A 19690-nucleotide genomic window follows, 5' to 3' on the forward strand; every position below is an offset into this window, starting at 1 on the left:
TTACCGGTCCCCATAAGGGGAAATGACAGCCTTCCAGCATTACATAGTCTTGTTAGAAATATGGCCAGTCATACCTTAAGCAGAAAAGTCTGCCAACTGTTTCCCCCAACTGAAGTTACTTCATCTCAACAGTCCTGTGTGGAAACAGCAATCGATTTTAGTAACTTCTGCTAAAATCATCTTCCTCTTACAAACAGAAATCTTCATCTTTTTTCTGTTTCAGAGTAAATAGTACATACCAGCACTATTTTAAAATAACAAACACTTGATTGAAGAATAAAAACTACATTTAAACACCAAAAAACTCTTAACCATCTCCGTGGAGATGTTGCCTGTGCAACGGCAAAGAGAATGACTGGGGTGGGCGGAGCCTAGGAGGGATCATGTGACCAGCTTTGCTGGGACTCTTTGCCATTTCCTGTTGGGGAAGAGAATATCCCACAAGTAAGGATGACGCCGTGGACCGGACACACCTATGTTGGAGAAAAGGGATTAACTCAAAAGAGGTGGTAAATAAAATAGCTTACCTCTTCTTCCATTCCAAGGGTTTGATAAACAGTTCTATCTAAAACGTCTTTGGAAGCTTGAGACCTGTTTAAAAATATAAAAAAAAACATAGTTAGTTTAAAAAATATAAATGCTTTTATCAAAAAACACAAATAAAAACAGTTTAACCCAAAGAAATGGTAAATAAAATGGCTTACCTCTTTCTCCATTCCAATGGTTTGAAGAACAGTTCTGTCTAAAACTTCTTGGGAAGCTCGAGACCTGTTTAAAAAAATATTAAAAATAAAACATACAAAGTTAGTTTAAAAAAATATAAAAACATATCTAAATGCTTTTATCAAAAAACACAAATGTAAAAATGGTTTAACCCAAAAGAGATGGCAAATAAAAGATCTTACCTCTTCTTCCATTCCAAGGGTGTGAAGAACAGTTCCGGTTAAAACTTCTTAGGAAACTCAAGACCTATTTAAAAAAATAAAACATACAAAGTTAGTTTAGCAAAATATAAAATACATATAAATGCTTTTATCAAAAACACATATAAAACAGTTTAACCCAAAAAGATATGGCAAATAAAACTAAATGTATGCTTACCTGCTAAATTTCTTTCTTTCCGGATATGGTGAGTCCACGGCATCATCAATTACTGTTAGGAATATCACTCCTGACCAGCAGGAGGAGGCAAAGAGCACCACAGCAAAGCTGTTAAGTATCACTTCCCTTCCCACAAGCCCCAGTCATTTGACAGAAGGTAAATGGAGAAAAAAAGGAGTAACACAAGGTGTAGAGGTGCCTGAGGTTTTAGTTAGAAATAACGGTCTTAAAATAAAGGGAGGGCCATGGACTCACCATATCCGGAAAGAAAGAAATTTATCAGGTAAGCATAAATTTAGTTTTCTTTCCTAAGATAGGCATCATCAATTACTGTTGGGAACCAATACCCAAGCTAGAGGACACAGATTATTAGGGAGGGACAAGACAGGTAACCTAAACAGAAGGCACCACCGCTTGAAGAACCTTCTCCCAAAAGAAACCTTAGCAGAGGCATAAGTGTTAAATTTATAACATTTGTAAAAAGAAAGAAAGGAAGACTAAGTTGCAGTCTTGCAAATCTGTTCCACAGAAGCTTCATCTTTAAAAAGCCCAAGAAGAAAAAACAGCTCTCGAGAAATGAGCCGTAATTCTCTCTGGAGGCTGTTGTCCAGCAGTCTCATCAGCCAAACAAATTATACTTCTCAACCAGAGAGAAAGAGAAGTAGCAGCAGCTTTCTGACCTTTACATTTCCCAGAGAAACAAACTAACAAGGCAGAAGACTGGCAAAAATCCTTAGTAGCCTGCAAAAAGAATTTAAGAGCACACACAACATCCAAGTTGTGCCACAAACGTTCCTTATGAGAGGATATAGAGAAGGAACAACAATTTCCTGCTTAAAATTTCTATCCGAAACAACCTTAGGAATGAAACCTAAACTAAGTATGAAGAACCGCCTTATCGGCATGAAAGATAAGATAAGGCGAATGACACTGCTAGTTAAGAGTTCCGAAACTCTCAGAGCAGAAGAGATAGCCATAAGAAACAAAACCTTTAATATCTATGGAATACAAAGGTTTAAATGGATATCTTCTTAGAGACAGGCAGTCTTTTTCTTTGTTTTGCAAATTCTTTTGCATTTTTTGTACATAAAGGTTTAAACTGAGCCTGCTGCAAAACTTTAAACACAAGGTAAAGGCTCCTTAAACACAGGGCTGATTCTGAACAAGGCCTGACAAAAAGATTGCGCATTTGGCATGTCCGCCAGATGCTTATGTAGCAAAAAAGATAAAGCATAAGTCAGACTCTTCAGAGTACTGACTGACAAACCTTTTTCCAGACCTCCCTGGAAAAAGGACAAAATCCTAGGAATCCTGACCCTACTCCAAGAGAGGCCTTAGATTCACACCAATAAATATATGACGCCATATCTTATGGTAAATCTTTCTAGTAACAGGCTTGAGAGCCTGAATCATGGTCTCAATGACCGACTCAGAAAAAACACGCTTAGACAGAACTAAGCGTTCAATCTCCAAGCAGTCAGCTTCAGAGAAACAAAATTTGGATGAAGGAAGGTACCCTGAAGTAGAAGGTCCTTCCTCAGAGGCATATTCCAAGGTGGGAGAGACAACCTCTCCACTAAGTCCGCATACCCAAACCTGCAAGGTCATGAAGAGGCTATTAGATCACTGATGCTCTCTCCTGTTTGATACGTACAAAGACTCGTGGAAAAGAGAGAGCAAATGGAGGAAATAGGTAAGCCAGTCTGAAAACCCAAGGGACCGCCAGAGCATCTATCAAAGCAGCCTGTGGATCCCTTGACTTGAACCGTACCTTAGAAGCTTGGCATTTCGCCGAGACGCCAACAGATCCAACTCCAGCATCCCCCATTTGAGGGTTAAGCTGTAGAACACCTCCGGATGGAATTCCCACTCCCCAGGATGAAATATTTGTCTGTTCAGAAGCCCAATTGACCACCCCTGGAAAGTGGAAGACAGACAGCAATAGTGAGCTTCCGCCCACTGAACAATCCAAGTCACCTCCAGCATGGCTAAGGAACTCTGAGTTCCTCCCTGATGGTTGATATAAACCACTGAGGTGATATTGTCTGACTAGAACCAAGCTAAGGACGACTGAGGCCAAGCCATCTGAGCATTTTAAATCAATATCAACTCCAAGATGTTAAAGAGGAGAGCAGACACTTCCGAGTCCGTAATCCCTGCGCCTTAAACAAGACCCAGACTGCTTCCCAGCCCAGCAGGTTGGCGTCCGTGGTCACATCACCCAGGAATGTCTCCAGAAGCACGTGCCCTGAGACAGATACTCCTGGAAAAAACACTACGAGAGAGAGACTCTTGTCGACTGATCTAGAGCTATCCTCTTGAGCCAGATCCAAACGTTCTTTATTTTATAGAAAAAAGCGAAAGGAATGATGTCCATAGTAACAATCAGACCAATTCCTTCCATATATTAAGTCATTGAAAAGTGAAGAAAATGAACTGCAGCTAGATGCAAACTCCCAACCCTCTGGTTGCAAGATGACTAAACTATCTACCGGACCACCAGAGCTTGCTGCTGGCCGGACAATAGACTTGAGAATCTGTAAAGGCACCAAAAAAAAATCACCCTTGTAGATGGAACAAAGGAACTCTTCCCTAGATTCATTTCCCATCCATGGGAAAGAAGAGAGTTTGTTCGAAGGAAAAGGTGACACCTGAACCCTATTTTGTCCAGGAAGAAACCCACGCAATACCCTAAAACTTAAAAGTCTTTTTAGGATGGTGAAACTCAGAAACCTGAGAAAATCCCAATCATGGGAACAATAAATACACATCCTTCAGGTCTATGTTCGTTATGAAAAGACCCTCTTGAACCAAAGTAGAATGGATACAACTTTGAAGGTCAGAACCTGGGAAACTTGAGGTAAATATACCTAGATCCCTTTCCAAAACTGTGACTGGAACCATTACTCCCATAGAGGCAGGTCCTGAACCCAATTCAAGGAATACCTCTCATCATACCTGGATTGCAGATACTCTAGAAGGAGAAATCTGCCCCTGGGAGGAAATCTTAGATTCGACTAAGTTCGGTTGGATCCCAACAAACATTATTGACCCTGCAGAAAGAAGAAAAGTAGAACTTTCCTGTAGTCTTACTCTCTTGACGAGTGGTAGAAAAACCTTATTTCACCCGTAAAGTCAAAGGATAATTCTGCCAGACCAAATCCAATCAAGGTCTCATCCTTGAGAGCAAACACCAGATGCGTGAATATGGAGGAAACATAAAAAATTGAACCTGCAACTGCAGAACTATAAAGCCTATGCTGTACCCTTAAGTCACAGGTAAGCTTCTCAGCCGACCAAAATTTCAGCCACAATGCCCGGCAGGCTAGCACAGCAAGTCTAATAAGACAAGGCATTGCTCTAATAGAGCAAAGAAACCTCCAGCTTCTTATCCATAGATCCATAAAGGAGCAGCTACCCTCCAAGGGGATCGAAGTTCTCGGAGCCATAGTAGAAAAATTCCCTTCTACTTAGGGCAGCATGCAAATGGAGTCAGTAACAAGAAAATCCTTAAAAGGACAGGAGACAGGGAGAAAGGTATCCCTAGCTTCTCCTATTCCGGCGAAAATTTCCATAGTGCGTCGTCTAGAAACACTTCCTCAAAGAAGAAACAGTGATGATAAGTTTACTAAACTTCCAAATGTTGACAATGACATAAGTATCGATGTCGTCTAAGTAGCCAAAACCTCTGTTAACAATACACAAGGTGTTCAAGCATACAGCTGAAGGAGATAAATTCAGCATCAGATGAAGGAATTATACTGTCCAAATCTCAAATCCTCCTCACCAGACGTAGGAGAGAGAGCGACCTGTGTCGCAGAATGTGGAGCAGAAACCTTACCATCTGATACTTTAATGTCCTCTTGCCTGTTCCCCTGCAGGAAAGGAAAACCAGATAAAGCTGCAGATACCGCAGAGGATACCTGAGTAGCAAACTCTGTAGGCAAATACACTCCTCCAGGAGATTGAGAGGAACCACAAGGTACTGCATGTGATGCCATAGAAGCTTGGGACGGATAAGGAGAAAGCTGTGGCATTGCCTGAACAGCATCATCCTGGGAAACATGAGGCTCAGAAGACAACAACCTATCTGTTCTTTCATTAGATAGATTGAAAAAAAAAAAAAAAAGCATCTATAGTCCCTGCACATCGCTGCATATTCTCACCAGGATTTTATGTTTAAATGTAAAATCAGTGGTGCCACATAACAAAATGTATTATCAACGCCCACAGAACGCCACTCCGCTCTCTTAGTTTAGTGCTGCTGAGGCGGCCATGTGCACAAAGCCCTTCTCACACAAGCACCATTTTTTACGAGCGCCCTGCTGTGTGCCGCGAATGCGGCGTTCTGAAAACAGGACGAAGTTAACCTGGGACAGTAAAACCCAAAATGGTGCCGCTTCGAGATTGAAGCTAGCAAACGGCAAGAGAATGAAGCGCGCATACATCACGCTTCATTCTGCTGAAAAACCGGGCCATAAAATAACAATATATTCAGAGAAAGCCCATTACCAACGGAGTATTAGTATTTTCCAGATTTAGACTTAACTGCCCCATAGGAGTGACGCCGCTAAGTAAGCTATCTCTCCTAACAGAATCCAGCATGTTAATAAAAGGTGGTGTTACCTAATAATCTGGACCTGTAAATCCTATGTTATATAACACAGAATAAAATCTGAGCCCCAACAAAGATTAACTCCTTCCTAGACTAGTAGGAGATTAACACTTGTCTCCTATGTTCACAGCCAAAAGTGCCTGCCCACTCCCAGCAAAAATCCTTCATAAAGGATAATGTGTCCCACATAAAGTGCAAATTGGAGCCCTTAACCCCTTCAATGCCAGCCTCCTAGCCCCAGAAGACAGAAGGCACTTACCTGCACATCTAGCTGTCCGGCAGGAGGACAGCTCACCCGGCATGAAAGGAAGCCACTCCTTACAGAGACCTGTGACAAAACAGAAAGAACAAAGTAAACCTACTCAGGCTTTCTAGACCAGTGCAGCAACATGTTAGGAAAATGCAGCGAAGCCCACTTCACAAGTTCCTAAATGCTTAAAAGCCACCACTGCCCTACTGAAGAGACTAACGTGGAGTAGGACTAGACCCAATCTTGAGAGGAAAGATCAGAGCAAACCTACTCTGGCTTTCAAAATAATAAAATCTTGATTGAAGTGAAATAAATCCAATCTTCTTCAGACACCAAAACTTAACCTCCTCCTTGCACAGAACGCAAAGAGAATGACTGGGGGTTGTGGGAAGGGAAGTGATACTTAACAGCGCTTTGCTGTGGTGCTCTTTGCCTCCTCCTGCTGGCCAGGAGTGATATTCCCAACAGTAATTAATGATGCTGTGGATTCACCATATCTTAGGAAAGAAAGTACCTTACCACTTTCTCCATTCCAAGGGTTTGCAGGCAGTTCTATTTAAAACTTCTTGGGAAACTCAAGTAAAGAGATAAAGAGACCTGTTTAAAAAAATATTGAAACATACAAAGTTAGTTTACAAAAACATAACAAGTGGGTGAAGAAATTTGCTACATGATTAGTGTCCTTCTCATGATTAGTACAGATCTTCACCAATATAAAACTAAACAAACTTCTACTACTTAAATTCATTTAAATATTGATTCCAAAAGAGGAGCTTAATAAAAATAAAAAAAAAATCTCCTCACGTTTGAAAGGAAGCAAGCTATTTTTTTAAAAAAAACTTTTTGGCAAAGAAAACAAAATAAACATTATTTTTTAATCGTAAACAATTTAAAATTAATTATAAAAACAATGTTAAAGAAATGTTAAAAATGATAACTAGCTATAATATTAAACGAAAATCTAAACACATCAAATATTAAAGGGACACTGAACACAAATTTTTTCTTTCGTGATTCAGATAGAGCATGAAATTTTAAGCAACTTTCTAATTTACTCCTATTATCAAATTTTCTTCATTCTCTTTGTATCTTTATTTGAAATGCAAGAATGTAAGTTTAGATGCTGGCCCATTTTTGGTGAACAACCTGGGTTGTCCTTGCTGATTGGTGGATAAATTCATCCACCAATAAAAAAGTGCTATCCAGAGTTCTAAACCAAAAAAAAAGCTTAGATGCCTTCTTTTTCAAATAAAGATAGCAAGAGAACAAAGAAAATTTGATAATAGGAGTAAATTAGAAAGTTGCTTAAAATTGCCTGTTCTATCTGAATCACAACAGAAAAATTTTGGGTTCAGTGTCCCTTTAATCTCTCTAATTTGATTAAAGGAATATGAAACCCAAAAATTATCTTAACTAAATGTTTCCATTTTACTTTTCTTATCAAATTTGCTTTGTTCCCCTGATATTCTATGTTGAAGAGATACCTAGGTAGGTATCTGGCGCACTACATGGCAGGAAATAGTGCTGACATTTAGTGCTCTTGCAATTTCTTGCAAAAGTGCTGCCATATAGTGCTCTACTAAAAAATACTTGATTTGTATCATATTGATTCCAAAAGAGGAGCAAAATATTAACAACAAAAAAAGTATGAAGCTATTTTGTTTTAACATCTCTTTAACAAGAAAAAAAAAATGACAGTATTTTTAATATAGAATAATATATGGCGGCAATTTAAAAAATAAAGTAAAGAAATTGTATAAATAGAAATATGTAAAAATGCTAATAAAAAGACAATTAGACATGTAAAGGCTACATTATAAATAAAACAACAAATGGCAAAGGTAAGTACAACCTACATTGCAAATTAATATAGCGGACACACATTAAAGAGACAGTCTACTTCAGATTTTTTATTGTTTAAATAGATCCCTTTAAATATAAATTGTTTAAATATAATCCCTTTATTACACATTCCCCAGTTTTACACAACCAACAGTTATATTAATATACTTTTTACCTCTGTGAATACCTTGTATCTAAGCCTCTTCAAACTGCCCCCTTATTTCAGTTCTTTTGATAGACTTGTATTTTAGCCAATCAGTGCTGACTCATAAATAACTCCACGTGACTGAGCACAATGTTATCTTTATGGTACACATGAACTAGCAATGTGAAAAACTGTCAAAATGCACTGAGATAAGGGGCAGCTTTCAAGGGCTTAGAAATTAAAATATGAGTCTACCTAGGTTTAGCATACCCTATGTGAACCATTAAAGTTTAATTTTGACTAGACTGTCCCTTTAAACATTAGTAATGTTAAGATTACATAGTCTTTCAAAATATCCAAAAGGTGCATCAACCAGTGAGACAATTACCCCCTCTTTCCCTCCTACATCACCCCACCACTAATCTAATACCGTTCAGAGGAAGAGGGGACTTGTCACTGTGCTTGGTGTCCTTTTGAGAATAAAATAAAAACGTTATTCTAATTTTAAAGCAATTAATGAAAAGCACTAGTTGAAAAAAAACTTAATAAACTAAATCCCCTTCCCTCTCCCAGCACCACAAACTGTCTACCATTCCAGTTGTCTACATAGAATATCACTCTGCTTGGCTTCCATTTAGGTCCTCTAGAGGTGTAGGCAGCTCTCCAAAAGCAAATACTTTTATCAAAAACACAAATTTAAAAAGCGCTTAACCTAAAATAGGCCCACAGCACCTTAGTTTAGTATATCTACTTTATTAAAGACAGATACAATACAGAATGCAACGTGTCAGGGTTTCCCCATTAATCATGCATGATCAAGGGGGAAACCCTCGAAACGTCACATTCTGTATTTTATCTGTCTTTAATAAAGAAGATATAATAAACTAAGGTGCTGTGGGCCGCTGTTTGTGGTTTTTGACTTTAGGGATTTGGAAGTATCTCTTGTTGTCACGAGCGCCTGAAAATACTCAAGATTGCTGTACTAAACATAGGTGGTAATTAAAACAACTTACCTCTTCCTCCATTCTGATGGTTTAATGAACAGTTCTATTAAAAACTTTTTGGGAAGACCTGTTAAAAAAATAAAACATATAAAGTTAGTTTTAAAACATAGAAAACAGGGTGAGGAAATTTGTAGCATTACTACAAATTTACATCAATGTCATTATTTTTTTTAAAGTACTTATAAAATTAGTTTAGTTTTTATTTCAAATGAGAAGCTCAACAAAAAATAGTAAATTTATGCTTACCTGATAAATTAATTTCTTTCATGGCGGTGAGAGTCCACAAGCCATCACGTGGGATTAAACTCCAGTCCACTAGGAGGAGGTAAAAAAATACCCAAAATAAATACCAACAGCTTTTAATTCCTCCCACTTCCCTGATTACCCCACTCAAATGTATGGCTAAGGAAAAAAAATAGCAGAAAAGCAGCAAAGTTCAAAGCAGGGCAAATGAAGTGCCAACTAGAACTTCCGCCAACTAAGTATAAAAAAAAATTGGATGGTCTCATGGATTTTCATAACCATAAAGGAAATGTATATACCAGGAAAGCAAAAAAATGTTATTCTTTCATAATTTGGTGAGAGCCATCACATGTGTGATCTTATACCCAAGCTGTGGAGTCCACAAGATCACCATGAAAAGGAAGGACATGAAGTTAAGGCAGGAAAACCAATGACCAGATACAGATACTGCTGCCCACAGAACTTTCCTTCAAACACACTCTCAAGTGAGAAAACATAAAAATGATAAAATGTAGTAAAGTAATGTAATGAGGACCAAGTAGATGTCTTGCAGATTTGTTCCACAGAAGCTTAATTCCTAAAGGCCCTAGAACTAGAAACAGATCTAGTAGAATGAGCTGTAATACGCTCTGGAGGTTCCATCCTCGTTACCAGCCTTACTAATCATTTGCTTTAGCCAAGAAACAAGTTTAATTTCTAAAGCTTTCTGACCCTTAAGAGATCCAGAAAAAAATTAACAAATAAGGTAGAAGTTTGACGAAAATTCTTAGTGGCCCCTGAAGACAATTTTAGAGCCCTTACCACATCCAGATTATGTAAAAGATATCTTCCAGACAGAAGTTGACTATCCAAACCATGTATAGGTGCAAAGGGTGTAGGTTATAACACCCATAAGGTCAAAAAGGTTCCAAGGAGGAGATACCGGATTGAACAACTGTCTAATGGTAAAAAAACACCTGCGTCATGTCTGCCTGGTTGTTGCCCTTGTCTCTTCATGGATGTCACTGGTCTTTTCAGTAGCTCAGCTTGCTTTGGGCATTAACCTCCTCTGCTGGAACCTGTATGATTATTTCCTGCCTGATCTCTGATTCAGTTTCTATTTAGGACATTTTCAGGCCTAGGCTTAATGCACCAGCTTTGCAGTTCACTCTGTGTCTGTTCTAACAAGCCTTTTCCCTGTGTATTTCAAGTCATACCGGTCCTGCTTGAATTCCTCTGCCTGTTTTCTACTGCCCGCACGTACCCTGCTGTATTTTGTTTTATTTATTCTGCTGTACACCGCTATATTGTATACTTTAAACTCTGCAATCATTGTTGTGATTATCCAGTCATTTTATACAACTGTATACCCTGACCCTGCAACATATCCCAGTTATAAGACAAGTATTACTGGTATTGTAGCCATTCAACTGCTACAACTGTATTGTATACACTGGCCCTGCAACATATCTCAGTTATTAGACAAGTATTACAGTAATTATCCATTCATCTGCTACAGCTATATTGTATACTCAGTCTCAGTTACTAGATATCTCAGTTACTAGATTTCTATTACTGTGATTACCCAGCCATCTACTACTGCTGTATTGGATACTCCCTACCACTGCCCCAAGGGTCTGTCTTTCTGGCAATCTTTATGTGTAAGAAAACTGAGAAAGCAGAATTTAACCCTACAAGAAACTAACTTATAAACCCTTATCTAGCTCATCTTGAAGAAACTAAAGAATTCTACATACTTTAAAGGTATTCCAAGGAAACTCTTACTGTGACACCAGGAAATATTTTTTCTAGGCCTTATGATAAATCTTCCTAGTCAAAGGATTCCTACCTTGAAGAAGAGTGTCAACATCCGAATCAGAGAAACCTCTATGATTTGAAAACAGGCATAGAAATAATTGTATCCAAACCTGGCCTGAATAAAATCTTTCCCTGAAATGAAAGTGACAAAATCTGCCTTCAGAAACCAAGTATGCCGATCATGATTTTAACCCAAAGGTTCTTCTAGTTAAAATGGCCAAGTCACATTTTTGGCTTTGATGAAGATTATTTCCACAACTGCATCACAAAAGAAAGTATTGGCAACTTAATCATCTTCAAGCGATCCTGAATCTTATCCAGAGAAATCTCTTCAGCGACCACTTCTGATAAAGAGTCACACAAGTTATAGCGTTGTCCACACAAGCAACACAAACCACTGGTCTGAAGACAATAAAACAGCTGCTGAAAAGCTTTTCTATGAGAAGCTGCTAACGTCCTATCCATTGTCATAGCAAGTGTGATGAGATCACTGACTCAAGAGCTAATACCTGTGTGTGAGCAAAAACTCCTCTGTGACATCATAGGTCTCCATGGTAACTCACCCCATCAAACAACAGATAATGCAGGTAGAGGTGAACTGTCACTCTAGATGTTACCTCTTAGCCAATATGAAACTTGTCTTTAAAAGGAAGTGTTGTCTTCTAATGGAGTAGTAGTTTGCTTTTCTAAGGGCAACAGTTATTTCGTATACTCCTCCCGTTTCTCTCCTAAAATCTACAAGCAGCCACAGTGAGTGACAAAATACATTTTCATTGTCCCTCCCCTGTTGCTGATGTCATGCAGGAAGGGTTTTTCCCCTCCCCACAGCAGGAGATAGTCTCCTCCTCTCTCGGCACAGTGATGTCATGTGTCCAGGGGGTGGCAGCTGTGTGAAAGGAGGGAAGCCTGCTGGCTTAAGTATGCTGTAATCTCCTGGCATTCCTCATAACTTTCACACAAGCAGTATTGGAGATATATATATTGATTACTGCTTGGGCTTTATCTGCTGGTATAGGAGGCTGTGTCTCAATTTGTTGCTAGGAATTTGCTTTGAACTCTTTATAACAATCCATTGGAAGTAGACTTGTGCATGATCGAAAAATTAGTTTCGGTTCGGATCGATTTGGATGTTTTCGAATTTCGGTTCGGATCGATTCGAATTCTGAAAAATTTGAATGAATTCATTTCGGATTCATTCGGATTCTAATAAATTCGGCTGGATTCGGTTCGATTCGGAAATTCAGTATGTGTTAGGTGGGATGTGCTGTGTATTAGACTAGTATTATGTACTGTATATTAGGTGTAACCCATAGCAGAGTGATATAACCTAATATACTGTACAATACTAGTGTAATCCATGGCCATCCGAATCTACCGAATAAATCGGAACTAATTCAGATTTATTCGGTAGATTCGGTACTACCATAATTCGGAAATTCGAATCAATCCGAATCTCCGAATGTAACAAATTTGTCCGAATTTGGATTCGGAACGAATCGAAACGCATGTGTCTAATTGGAAGGCTGCACATGTATAAATTGTTCACAGTGAGTGTGCTCCAGTGAGCAGAACTGCATGTGATGTTTTCTTACAGCCCCTATCACTGGTAATAAAAAACTGGGACTGGATTTGTGGCTAGTATGGTAGATAACTTTTCTGTTTGCAGCAAAATGCTGAGTTGAGAAAGTTTAGAGATTGTGTATTGGTTGTTAAGTAGCTGACAATGTGCTCTGTTGGGCATATACAGCAGTGTGCGTGTAAATGCAGTGTGTGTGTGTTTATGTATTAGTGAGCAGGTTGTTTAATTGCAATGTTTCACTAGGGTGTATGTATGTGGCATGAATATGTAGTGAAAACTGGGAATTGAAGTTTAGGGGGCGCTAAAATAATGCAGGTATTACCAACCACAATAAGTTCCCTTAGGAAGGCACTAAAACAATACAGGTGCTACCAGTCACAATATGAACGTATCTTAAATCATATATAGTCCCACAATGTCCATATAGGATGTGATAACCAAAATGGGTCTTTAGAATTGAGCCTAGGAGTGGCAATCCAAAATTCCTTCTCTCTCAGGATACACAAGATTCCGGCTGCTCCACTCCACACCAATCACAAAAAGGTGACAGATCCTAGATACACAACACAGAGAGTGCTTCATGTGTATATCAGTATGCCAATTGGAATTAATGCAATATCACAGGGTACTCACACAGATGTGCTGATAGAGGCAGTCTGGAGACTCAGTACTCCAAGCTCACTGTATTACGGCTCTCTACAGGAGGATATATACAGGCTGATGGGATGGTAGCATGAATAATGGCCCTCCGATTTGAGTAAAAGTTAAAATCAAATATTTATTAAAACCATAAAAAAGTGCACAGATTAAGGGGTAATGCTCTCATAAGATACCCCAAATATGCAACGCGTTTCTCGGCTGTCCTAGCCGTTTCATCATGCATAATGAACAAACCTAACATACTACCTTTTATACAAATTTCTACCAATCATATTTCAAAATTAAGAGGCACAGCTATGTTAACTTAATTGTGTTACCTCCCACTGACACTCCCTAATGGTGCCAATGGGAACATACCTTGTGTATCTCCGTTCCGATTATCAAAATAATCTCAACATACACTTGTTACTTATTCAGAACATATACTAAACATATAAATTGCAGTCTCTCTCTCTCTCACCCTTTTTCTCTCTCTCTTACTCTCTAACTCTATTTTTCCATCTCTCACTCTCTTTTTCTCCATCTCTCACTCTCTTTTTCTCTCTCTCTAGCTCTCTGTCTTTTTCTCTCTTTCTCACTCTCTCTCACTCACTCTGTCTTTCACTCTCACTATTTCTCTCTCTCACTCTCTCTTTCTCTCACTCTTTCTTTCTCTCTCTCAGCCTCATTCTCTCTCTTTCTTACTCACTCTCTTTCTCTCACTCTCTATTTCTCCATCTCTCTCTCTCTTTGTCTATATCTCTCACTTGCTCTCTCTGTCTTTTTCTCTCTCACTCACTATGACTTTCTCTCTCTCGCACTCTCCCTTTTTCTCTCTCTCTTTCTCTCGCTCTCTTTCTTTTTCTCTCACTCCTTCACTCTCTCTTTCTCTCAACCTCATTCTCTCTCTCTCTCTTTCTCTCAACCTCAACCTCATTCTCTCTTTCTCTTACTCACTCTCTATCTTTCTATTTGTCTTATCTTTCTTGATATATTGGTTGAAAATCAAGTAGGGGTGCCTAAAAGGTGACATGGTCTGCAGAATCATGCTAGATATAGGAATTGCAATAATTTTTCATAGCTGCATGATTCCTATCATTATATTACTGGTATAAATATTCACAAATATCCCCATGTTTGTCATACATGGTTCCAATAAGTCTCTTTTCTCTATAAACATTAGTGGGGTTCAACCTTGGTTAATGGTCAAATTGAGATACTGACTTGTTTTTCAGAATATATTTACAAAATACATATTTGTCTGTTATAGCTTAGTGACGAGTGCCATCTTCCGAGGGAAAAATATTCTAACTGCTAAATCTTAGCTTATTAACAAAAATGTTAATTAATCTGTAATTAGTGTTAGCCAAGCATTTATGTAAACCTAACCTTATCAGTTGGGGTGGAGTTAAGCACTTTCCATAAAATACACACTCACCCACAAAAGGGGGAGAGGGGGACACAAGCAGACGGCACAGGGGGCCACACTGAGCATGCATGATGACCACACCCTATCCAGAGGAGATGGGAGGCTAAGCTGACCAGATAGACAAGTCAGGATAATGGAAAGAGAGGGTCCAGGGGTAACCTAAGAGGGTCTTTTTACACTGAACCCCAGTGAAGGATCCCACAATGTTGTTAAGTATGAAACAAACCTATATGAAACAGTTTTATTATTATGTCCCTTTATGTTTTTCCAACGCTTCATACTCTTTTTTTTATTTTATTTCAGACTTTATCGCAGACTTATATTGTAACAATAAATGACTACTAGTACATCATCTGCTATTGGTGTGATACCAGTCAGTCTCTTCAATATTTGTTTGAGCTTGTGCACCTATATCACTCACCTAGCTCTACATGCCAAAATCCATTATTTACATCACATACTCAATAGGTTACTACATTATTGGTCGTTTTACATATGAATTTACAATATGGAACTCGCGCATGCGCACTCAGCGGTTCCAAAATCCGACAGACAGTGTTAGGAGTTTCAAGAATTTAAAGTATTTTGTAGCTGTGGGAGTTGCGCATGCGCAACCTGTTGGATTGCGAATATCAACGTCATGGGAAGAGACGTGGTTCCACATTCCGACAGGTTTGACGATTCAATGCAATAGGTGTTGTGCAGCTCTTGCTGTATTTAGCAAAGCGATAACGAATCCGACTTCATCCACACAATGATTGGAGAAAGCCGGATTCGTTATTGATCTGCTAACTGCAGCAGGAGGTGCAGGCGAAGGATCGCCGGTCTGCTTTCCATAAAACAAAGGTAACTTTAATGAATGAAATTGCCCCTGTTTTTAAGAGTATTTTTAAAAACCGGGTACTTATTCATTAAACTTTACATTCACTTTAATACTCTATTAAGGAAACAAAAGTAGCCAATGGAGGAAACTCTTTATGTGGGTGTTTATTTTCCCCCCCAATCTAATAAGGGGGTCTCAATAACCTTTTACAAACAAGGACAGTCTCTCTAAATTCTGTTCTGAGACAAATTATTATTTCCCTGTATACCCCCAGTCATTCGACCGAAGGAAAAGGAAAGAAAGGAAATAATACAAAGTGCAGAGGTGCCTAAGGTTTATATAAAAAAAACCTGTCTGAAAAACAGGTAAGCATACATTTTGTTTTCTTTCTTAAAACATGGTGAGTCCACAGAATCATCACGTACTGTTGAGAATCAATACCCAAGCTAGAGGACACAGATGATAAGGTGTTTTTAACCAAGTATATTAATCATCTTCAAGTTGAGGATATTGGTAGGAGTATAAGACTGGCAAATGCAGCCACGAGTGTAACCAGCTGGAAAGAATCACAGTTTAAACTCCTAAACAACTTTTATATCACCCCAATGAGGATCAGCAAATGGGGACAATCGAGTCATAAGGGGGAATGCTTCAAATGTCAGAGAGAGGGAGCAGACCTACCGCATTGTATATGGGAGTGCCCTAAAATACGTCAATTTTGGAGTAAAATCCAATTTTGGGTGAATAGGTTTTTACGTGTGGAGTGGGTCCCCCAACTACGACATATCTTTCTTTTAAAAGAATACGGGCGGTATAAAGGCGAGGGTCAATTAATCAATATGGCCATTCTGGCTGCCAAGCATATGATATTTGTGAAATGGGGAGCTTCTGAGGCCCCGACGATAGGGGAATTTGTTAATACCATTAAGTTACAAATGATTATGGAAAGACAGTATTTGGCCGGGGGATCAGAAAAGGTAATAAGGAACTTCTTTGATAAGTGGAAGAGGGTAATCTTAGCATGGCCCCAACAGGCCCAGATTCAATTCGTTTCACCACTTAAGCAGAATATTAACTTCATGGCACTGGTAGTTGGGGAGGTTCTGCCGACATACTGGCTTTAGTGCCTCTCTGTCAGGGACGGGCTGGCAGCGATTATAAATTGTGATAATAGATAGTGTAAATAGCGAGTTCCCTTTCCCTTTTTTTTTTTTCTCCCTTCCTCTTTCTTTCTCTTTCCCTTTTTTTTTTTTTTTTTTCCTTTTCTGCCGAGTAGGCAATATATATTCATTGAACAGGAGTTGTAATTTCCGGATCGGTCATCCGGATAGAAAGCTGTGTTTGTCAGCAATAGTTGGAAATGTATGCTTTGTATATTGTGTTTTTTGTGAATATGATGACCCCTGCTGTTAAGACGTATGAAGCTTTCAATAAAAACATTTATAATAATAAAAAAAAAAAGAAATAGCAATAAGAAACAAAACTTTCCAAGATAATAACTTAATATCTATGGAATGCATAGGCTTAAACAGAGCCTGTTGTAACACTTTAAGAACCAAATTAAGGTTCCAAGGTGGAGCAACTGATTTAAACACAGGCCTGATTCTGACCAGAGCCTGACAAAAGGATTAGACATCCGGCACGTCCGCCAGACACTTGTGCAAAAGAATAGATAAAGCAGAAATCTGTCCTTTAAGGTTACTGACAGATAACCCCTTCTCAAGGCCTTCCTGGAGAAAAGACAAGATCCTTGGGATCCTAACCTTACTCCAAGAATATCCTTTAGACTCACACCAATAAAGATATTTATATTTTATTTATTTTTTCACTTAGATAGTAGTTCACTTGAACTTTGGCTTAGTTTTTCTATCTGAGGATCTAGTCCTATCTATTTTATAACTAACAAATTAGGTTTAGATTTCAATAATAGATAAGGACTATCTATATATCCTCTAATACGGTATGATTTACATATCTATACAGGTGAAACTCGAAAAATTTGAATATCATGCAGAGTTAATTTATTTCACTAATGCAACTTAAAAGGTGAAACTAATATATGAGATAGACTCATTACATGCAAAGCAAGATAGTTCAAGCCGTGATTTGTCATAATTGTGATGATTATGGCTTACAGCTCATGAAAACCCCAAATCCACAATCTCAGAAAATTAGAATATTACATGCAATCAATAAAACAAGGATTGTACATAGAACAATATCAGACCTCTGAAAAGTATAAGCATGCATACTGTATGTATTCAGTACTTGGTTTGGGCCCCTTTTGCAGCAATTACTGCCTCAATGCGGCGTGGCATGGAAGCTATCAGCCTGTGGCACTGCTGAGGTGTTATGGAGACCAGGATGCTTCCATATCGGCCTTCAGCTCTTCTGCATTGTTTGGTCTCATGTCTCATCTTTCTCTTGGCAATGCCAGGTCAGGCAAGTTTGGTGGCCAATCAAGCACAGTAATCCCACGGTCATTGAACCAGGTTTTGGTGCTTTTGGCAGTGTGGGCAGGTGCAAAGTCCTACTGGAAAATGAAGTAAGCATCCCCATAGAGCCCGTCTGCGGAAGGAAGCATGAAGTGCTCTAAAATCTCCTGGTAGACGGCTGCGTTGACCCTGGACTTAATGAAGCACAGTGGACCAACACCAGCAGATGACATGCTCCCCAAATCAACACAGACTGTGGAAACTTCACACTGGACTTCAAGCATCTTGCAGTGTGTGCCTCTCCATTCTTCCTGCATACTCTGGGTCCTTTGTTTCCAAATGAGATGCAACATTTGCTCTCATCAGAAAAGAGGACTTTGGACCACAGAGCAACAGACCAGGTCTGTTTTTCTTTAGCCCAGGTAAGACGCTTCTGACGTTGTTTGTTGTTCAGGAGTGGCTTGACAAGAGGAATACGACATTTGAAGCCCATGTCTAGGATCCGTTTGTGTGTGGTGGCTCTTGATGCACTGACTCCAGCCTCAGTCCACTCCTTGTGAAAGTCCCCAACACTTTTGAATGGCCTTTTCCTGACAATCCTCTCCAGGCTGCGGTCATTCCTGCTGCTTGTGCACCTTTTTCTTCCACACTTTTCCCTTCCACATAACTTTCTATTAATGTGCTTTGATACAGCACTTTGGGAACATCCAACTTCTTTTGCAATTACCTTTTGAGGCTTTCCCTCCTTATGGAGGGTGTCAATGATGGTTTTCTGCACAACTGCCAGGTCAGCAGTCTTTCCCATGATTGTGATTCCTACTGAACCAGACAGAGACCATTTAAAGGCTCAGGAACCCTTTGCAGGTGTTATGGCTTAATTAGCTGATTAGAGTGGGACACTGAGCCTAGAATATTGCACCTTTTCACAAAATTCTAATTTTCTGAGATTGTGGATTTGGGGTTTTCATGAGCTGTAAGCCATAATCATCACAATTATGACAAATCACGGCTTGAACTATCTTGCTTTACATGTAATGAGTCTATCTAATATATTAGTTTCACCTTTTAAGTTGCATTAGTGAAATAAATTAACTTTTGCACGATATTCTAATTTTTTGAGTTTCACCTGTATATATATATATATATATATATATATATATATATAAAAAGCAAGTATTATGATTCAAGCGCATCTGAACAATTCCTTATGATCACCTGGTGAATGGCTTCTGTATGATGCTCCGGTATCAATTGAGCATAAAACAAGAAGGAACATAGACAGAACCTCAACAGATGAGGTATGTTACAGACGAGAAAATGCAGATTTGCATATACGATAAAACAAGCTTCCATAAAATTTTGAAGTATTAAAACTACCAGGACCGGGTAGCCCGTGTTATAATAATAATAAATAAATAAAATAAATAATAAATAAATAATAAAAAGATAATAAGATAATAAAAGCAGGGATATTACAATTATTGAATTTCGGAAGTAATTGCTATGGTCATCCATAATGAAAAAAATGTTTTATGTCGACCATTAGTCTATATCTATATAAATATACATATCTAAAACTTATAATTAGAGAATATCATCTTATTATATTTATTGTGTATGAAAAGGGGACCTACCTTCATACATGTATATGTCATATTAGGAATATAAGTGAAAATTCCTTTAATGGTAATAATAATATATTCTACAGTATTAGAGAGAACTGGACAAATATTATCAAGAGGTAGTGTTGATAATATAGAAGGGGAGGATAAGTGGATGATTACATCC

General features: G+C 38.6%; 1 long non-coding RNA gene across 2 annotated transcripts in view; it reads right to left on the reverse strand.

Moving 5' to 3' along the window:
* LOC128643227 (uncharacterized) overlaps positions 1–1075 on the reverse strand; it is a 43998-nt gene extending 42923 nt beyond the window's left edge. For both annotated transcript variants that reach the window (XR_008399786.1, XR_008399787.1), the window contains exons 1-3: positions 906–1075; positions 705–768; positions 528–591 (exon numbers count right to left, since the gene is read on the reverse strand). This is a non-coding gene — a long non-coding RNA (uncharacterized LOC128643227). The remainder of the gene's footprint in view (positions 1–527; positions 592–704; positions 769–905) is intronic.
* Positions 1076–19690: the final 18615 nt, after the last annotated feature.

This window comes from Bombina bombina, chromosome 12 (assembly GCF_027579735.1).
Source record: "Bombina bombina isolate aBomBom1 chromosome 12, aBomBom1.pri, whole genome shotgun sequence".
In the NCBI taxonomy this organism is placed as follows: domain Eukaryota; kingdom Metazoa; phylum Chordata; class Amphibia; order Anura; family Bombinatoridae; genus Bombina; species Bombina bombina.